This window comes from Hipposideros armiger, unplaced genomic scaffold, assembly GCF_001890085.2.
Source record: "Hipposideros armiger isolate ML-2016 unplaced genomic scaffold, ASM189008v1 scaffold_43, whole genome shotgun sequence".
Classification (NCBI taxonomy): Eukaryota; Metazoa; Chordata; class Mammalia; order Chiroptera; family Hipposideridae; genus Hipposideros; species Hipposideros armiger.
In genome coordinates this window covers 4,303,345-4,310,037 of record NW_017731393.1, presented here as the reverse complement: position 1 = coordinate 4,310,037, position 6,693 = coordinate 4,303,345, and the positions used below count along the sequence as shown (strand labels likewise).

The 6,693-nt window shown below is 54.8% G+C and overlaps 1 protein-coding gene across 7 annotated transcripts in view; it reads right to left on the bottom strand.

Annotated features, from left to right (window-relative positions):
* DEGS2 (delta 4-desaturase, sphingolipid 2) overlaps window positions 1–6,693 on the bottom strand; it is a 50,422-nt gene that overhangs the window by 18,465 nt on the left and 25,264 nt on the right. For 2 of the 7 annotated variants that reach the window (XM_019639357.1, XM_019639360.1), the window contains exons 2-3: window positions 6,297–6,654; window positions 2,286–2,367 (exon numbers count right to left, since the gene is read on the bottom strand). The exons of 1 other annotated variant lie outside the window; for it this stretch is intronic. The gene's annotated coding sequence lies outside the window, so the exon portion shown is untranslated. The remainder of the gene's footprint in view (window positions 1–2,285; window positions 2,368–6,296; window positions 6,655–6,693) is intronic. 4 more of the 7 variants (XM_019639358.1, XM_019639361.1, XM_019639362.1 and 1 more) reach the window with 2 other exon arrangements.

The following is a 6,693-nucleotide window of genomic DNA, read 5'->3' as shown; positions in this document are numbered from 1 at the left end:
AGAACAAAACGACAGCAACTTGTCTGTTCCCCTTCCCCCAATTCCCCAGCGCTGTTCCCATCCCCCAATTCCCCAATAAAAATCTTAAAACAAAACAAAACAAAACAAAAAAAAGTGAACAAAAATGAACACTAACAATAAAAAAGCCAGACATCACCATTTAGAAACACTAAAGAGAAATTTCTGAGCATCCAAATGAAGAGCGAAATCCCAAAAGCTTCCAAGAAGAGACAAAATGAATTACCTGCAAAAGAACAAGAGTCAGCCTGGCCACAGACCTCTCATTAGCGACCCTGCGCCCAGGACAACTAAGGAGTGGCCAGCACGCCCAGCCCACTCTGGCCTCTCCCCCACTGTGTCCACCCCCAGCCTGCCCCTGTGCCCCCGTGGCTACATCTGGCCCATCGGCCTGAGCACCTGAGCAGGGTCCCCCAGTCACACCCCACAATTGCTCCCACCCACTCCCCCCCCGCCCCTCAAGTCTCTTATCCCACGTTTCCCCTCTCTCTCTGAATCCTTCATGCCAAGCTTAAATGCCACCTCCTCCCAGCAGCTTCTCCGACCTGTCAGCCTGAGCTAGAGGCTCGCTTTTGTCCACCCTCCTCCCTAGACACTGGGCACTACCTCTGTGGTCTCTGACTTTCCTGTCCGGGGCACCACCCCGTCTGGACACAGACAGATACAGCTGGGACTGCGGCTCTGCCCTCACCCGCCGGGTGACCTTGGGCAAGACACATCACCTCTGAGCCTCAGTCTCCACATCTGTGACATGGGGATAGCTACCTCACTTCCTAAGGCAGTTGTGAGCAAGAGCCTGTGTGAGAAGCATCCAAGACCTCCCCTGGCACACAGTAGGCCCCCAGTCACAGCAGTGGTCCTCTGGGAGAACCAGGCTGCTGACGTCGGGAGTGCACATGGGACCTGTAGGGAGTCAGGCACTGCCCAGTGATGCTCACAGATTGGCCAGGGGCCCTCAGCCAGACCAGCAGGGAGTCAGACCACGAAACTTAATTCATGACTCCTCTTTGATGAAGTCATTTTCAAACATGTGGCTTAAGTAAGGACAAAATAAAAACCAGTTAGAGAAGTCTGCCCTGTTTCTGGGGAGGAAATTCTAACTGCACACCACACCACCACACACAAACAAGACCAGTCGCTATGGACGTTTGGCGCATGGGACATGGTACCAGCTCCATAAGTGGGAGCCCACTCCAAGCCAGCAGTCAGGCCCTTCTCCAGGTCATGCCAGCGCTACTCCTGGGCAACACCACCAGTTCTTGCCCTCCTGTAAGCTTGGCAGTGGAGGACACGGGCTCGGCGCCTGGCCCACGCCTGTCTGGCTTGTGCGCTCTCCACCAGGATATCCACATCTATGGAGGCGAGGTTTCCAAATCAAAGCTCTGGAATGTTCTTGGTCTCCAGCCCAGGCCCAGGTGTGACAGTGTGGCAGCCTGGCACAGGGGCAGCCTGGGGTTGGCATTCTGTTGGCACACTGTAGACTCAGTGCCTTCCTGTCTCTCTCCCAACCAGTCTGTGGGACCTGTCAGGATGCACCTCCGCAGGGCAGCCTCCTGGGCCCGACAGCCTTAGAGATGCGTTCTGAAGCTCAGTTCTTTGGCATGTAAGGCCATTAAGTGCCATTGCTGCTGGCACCAACCATGGACACGCCTTCCGAGCTGGGGCCTGGAGCTGGTCCCTGGACAGAGGAGGCTGAGGGTTGAAATGCTGGCAGGACGTCAGGAAGGTACTCAGCTCCCCCTACCTAACACATGCACCCACTCACAATGGAAGTCAGTGTCATCCAGTCAGCGTCCCCTGGGGCTCTGTTGGGATCAGGGTCACACACACACCCCCCCATTGAGGTATGGTGGCTTTGAAGAGAACTCCCCAGAACTCAACAGAGGGGAGGTTAATGGTGGAATCACAGGCAGAGTGATGGACCCCCATCTCTGTGTTCAGATACACCAAAGACCCAGGTGTGGGAGAGCCCTCTCCTTACGAGGGAGTCTCTGAGGGGTCTATTTTCAGTTCAAAGTGACTGTATTTTCAGAGAATAAACAGTGTTTGTGGCCCACACAAATTTGGAGAGTCCCAAAGGCCTCAGGCACGACCCCCTCAAGGCCCCAGCCCAGCCCTCTTCTCTTTGACTTCGCCCTCACGCCCGGGACATCTTCCTGAACCCCACGCCCACACCCAGGATACCCCAACAACCCTGCAAAGTGTCATCAGCCCTGAAGAGTTGAGACATGGGCACCTTCTCCCTAGCAATTTCAATGGGGCCTCACCCACAGCATGGAGGATGGGATGGAAAAGTGAAATGCTTGTTGATGGCGTCGCAGCAGGAAGTGGGGTTTCTTACAGCAAAACCTGTAAAAATAAAACACATGGATTCATCACTAGAGATATGTCTGCATAAGTACGCCCACACCACAGGGTATTCTGACCAACCTCTTTACGTAACCCAGGTGTTCCCGTGTGTCTGTGAATGTGTCTGTGTCTGCGAGCGTGAAGAGCGTGTGTGGGCACATGTTCCCGTGTGAGCAGATACTCGGGAAGATGCTCCCAATGGGAAGCAGCGATTACTTTCAGGAGGTGGGGCTGTGGAACTGGGCTTGTTATTTTAATGCTTCTGCTCTGTTTGAGTTTTACAAGCGCGGATCACGTAAAACAATGAGATCGCTAAGCTAATGTTTTAAAACCAGTGTACACCTCGGAGCCAGTGCCTCGCCCCGCGCGCCCCCTGCCGGCCAGGAGGTCCACCAGCGCTCCGGGAACCCGCGCTTAGCTGGGTACTGCCCTCGGGCCTGTGCTCTCACGGTTATGTCCTTGGGAGCACTGCCCTACGGCCCCCCACCCCCACCCCAATCCCAGCCCACGGAAGCAGTCCAGCCCCCAAGGCTAGGTCCCACCGCCCAGCCCAGACCCTGCCCTTGAACCTGCTCCCCCACCCCCCCCAGGCTCTCCTGGGGCAGGGACGTGCTGGCAGCCAGTGGGAATCACACTGCGGAGGCCGGAGGGCCGCCTATTCCACGCGGGACCGAGACAAAAAGGCCGTAGTGTGCCGAGGGATCGCAGGTCTTGCGTCTCAGCGGCTGGCGATTGGAAGGGCGGAGAAATTCGCTTTGAAATTATTTTACGCCTGAAACTAATATTTAAAAATAATTTTTAAAATTCTTATTTTAACCCCTTTTCCGTCGGCCTACCTATCCTTTATCTGGGGGGAGGGGCGCAACAGCGCCCGGGCCATGACCAGAGAGGACTCTGTGCACCAGCATGGTGCCAGCTAAGCCCCAGCCTGGGGAGGTGGGGGAAGGAAAAGAACCGCTCAAATGCCACAAAGAGTTAATGGCCTGGTAGCCATTGGCGGAGTGGGGGTGGTGGAGAGCAGGGGACAGCTGGAGCAAAGGCCTGGCAGTGGGAAGGAGAGAGCTCGCAGGTCGGGGGCTGTGGCTGGGGAAGGGGAATCCCAGGGGGCCGGGGATGGCCTCCAGCTGTGGGTGGGGCATGGCGGTGCAGAGAGAGGACCATTGAATGTCCAGTAGAAATGAATCCATTCAAGAACGAATCCTCCTTGAACATTTCTTCTGGGGTCAACTGGCAAGAACTGGTCAGTGACACTTCTACAAGGGCAAAGGTGTGTGTGTGGGGGGGGAGACTCCAACTGACACCTTGAAAGAGACAAGTGCATCTGGCAAGTGGGTCACTGGTTGAACCAAGGGAGATGGGCCAAGTCTCTGGTAGGCTCTGCCAGAGAAACAGGTTGATGCCCCAGAGGGTGGAGTGCAGGAATGGCCTGCTCCAGGTGTGAGAACAGAGAGCATGACTAATACAGGATTCCCCTTTATCCTCAGTTTCAGCTTCTGCACTTTCAGTTACCCGTGTTCAACTGCATTCCAAAACTATTAAATTGAAAATTCCAGAAATAAACAAATTATAAGTTTTAAATTTCACGCAGTTCTGAGTTGCCTGACAAAATCTCATGCCGTCTCTCTCTGTCCTGTCTGGGACGTGAATCATTCCTTTGTCCAGTTCTCCATGATATATATGCTACCCATTCATTAGTAGCCTTCTCGGTTATCAGATCCACTGGCACAGTATCGCAGTGCTTGTGTTCCAGTCACTCTTGTTTTACTTAATAATGGCCCCAAAGCACAGGAGTAGCGATGCTGGCGATTCGGATCTACCTTGCGGGCCTCGCTCAGCCAACCCTAGCCGCTGCCTCCCTGACCCTGACTGCAGCTTCCAAACCCCCGTCCCTGACTCACTGAACCCCAACCTCCATTCATCCATCTGCCACAGGGATTTACAGAGGCCAGCACAGGGTCACACAGGGTGGGAGGGAGGGCCTAGAGCCGGGTTCCTGCCCCACCCAAGGGCGCTCTCAGGGTTCGCCAGCGCCACCCCAAGCAGGGTCTTGGACAGGCTCCAGCCAAGCCTCTCTCCTGAATGCTCCTCTCGGCAATGCAGCCAAGTCGTTGCCCTTGACCATGGTCACACTGCTGTGCCTTGCTCCCTATGCCCGGAGTGCCCTCCCTCGGGCCTGGCAAAGGCCCACTGCATCGTTCAGAAGCCACCTGCTCGGTGACGCTTTCCCAGACCCCTCCCCTAAGAGTGGCTTGGCCTGGGCAGGTTGGCTTATCTCTGGGTCCTCAGTGCCAACTCAGGGCACACAGTAGGCACCTAATAGGTGCAGGCTGAGTGCATTCCTCATCCACTCACTGAGGAAACACTCAGCCTGAACTCAACCCTTGGTTTCGTGTCTGTGGAAGGGATGCTGGGACGAGCAGCCATGGCCTGTCCCTCCAAGGGTCACCTTTGCACAGAAGTGACTGGGACCAATGGGAACCCACCCCCTAGGAGCCTCTGGGCTAAGACACCAGCCCAGAGATTTCTCCCTGGGGGATTTGAGGCAGGATGAGGGATGTTTTCTCCCTTCAAGACCAAGCTCGGGGCGCTTTGTGTGTCCTACCTCCTAGGTGCCCGCCCCAGACCACACGGAACAAGGCAGGGTGGGGGGGTCCATTGACAGATGGAGACACCCAGGCTAGGCAAGGAGCAGGTACTTGCCCTGGGGGGACCAGGGAAGGGGGGAAGGGCAGAGCCCAGTGACCCCAAGGGACGACCACAGCTACTAGCCCGGGGTGACCTCAGGATCCTGCCAAAAGCATTTATAAACAGCCAAGCCAAACCACAGATGCCAACGACCTGTAAAATGAACTCCCTGGAGTTCTCTGCTGCCCTGATTTGCACCTTCAGTGCCTTTTTCCACAATGGATTCAACTCAGGTCACATTCTAGTATAAAAAAGACCTGAACAGGTCAAGTTCCCTCAACCAAGACACACAATTAATTAATCACTTGTCATGTGCGAGGCCCTTGGAGAGAGGGATACAATTGTTGTTATTGTTATTATTATTAATATTACAACAATATGGACAAATAACATATAATAATGTTGGGTGAAAGAAGTGAGGCCTGAGACAGCACAGATTGCATGATTCCATTGATATAAAATACAAACAACAGGCAAAATTAATCTATGATGGTAAATGTCAAAATAGTAGTTGTCCTAGGTGGGGCTCCTGGAGAGCTGACATGTGCTCTAACTGGGTCTGCATGGGGCCACAGTGTGGACATATGGAAAAATTCATCTACTTGCTCACATAGATTTTGCACTTTAATGGAAATACGCCAATAAAGCTAACACAGTAACGACGTACCACTAGCGCTAATGAGAGCGGCTCAGTTTTGAGCCCTTCCATGCGGACAGGCAGGGCTGGCTCTGCCACTGTGTCCCCAGTACCAAGCACAGGGCGGCCATGTGGTAGGCACCCAGGCTCCGGGCAGCAGCTCTCCCCACGCATCCTCACCGCAGAGAATCATCATCACTAGCTCCATTTTACAAACGTGGGAACAGCAGCTTGGTGGAAGTGGGTCTTGTCTGACTCCAACGACCTTCCTAGAAAGTTCTGTGGCCACTCCAGCTCTGGGAGGGGAGACAGGGACGCGAGTCAGAGGATGGAGCCAGCTACCTGGGCCGGGCTGTGAGGGGCCGGAGGAGGCAGGGACTGATGCTGCCTGCGGAGGTGATATTGGGGCCGAGTCTTAGAGAATGGGTGAGCTCTAGACCAGCAAAATCTGGAAGGAGAACGGCAGCCCAGGTGGAAGGAACAGCAGAAGCAAGGCCTGGAGAGGGGCAAGTTCAAAGTGTGGTCGGGATCAGGGTGTCCGGGGGGAGGGGCGGGAGCAGGGGGTTGGTGCACAGGGGCTACAGGAGGCTCAGCAGGGTGGGCCTACCTGGCACAGCCACAGCTTGGCACTGGGCAATGCTGGGTCCTTCTGGGAACTCTGGAGTCCTCAAAAATTTCCAGATTGCTTTAATAAGATGATATCAAACATGATTTGCTTTTCAGCTACTGTCAGCCAGGCCCAGGTTCACAGAAGAGGCTGGAGAAAGAGGAGCATTGTGGAGGACGGATCTGACGGCATCCACCTCGGCACAGAGCCTGGTGCTGCCTGGAATCCAGGGTGACACAGCCTGAGGCTCTCCACCCAGGTGACTCCTGCTGAGACATTCAGGGCTGTGATCAGTGGCAAGGACACTGGATGCCTCCTCCAAGCGGCCCTAGTGAGGGCAAGGACTCTGTCGGGCAGCCTGGACAGGGACATAAATAAGGTTCAGAGGGAAGAAAAT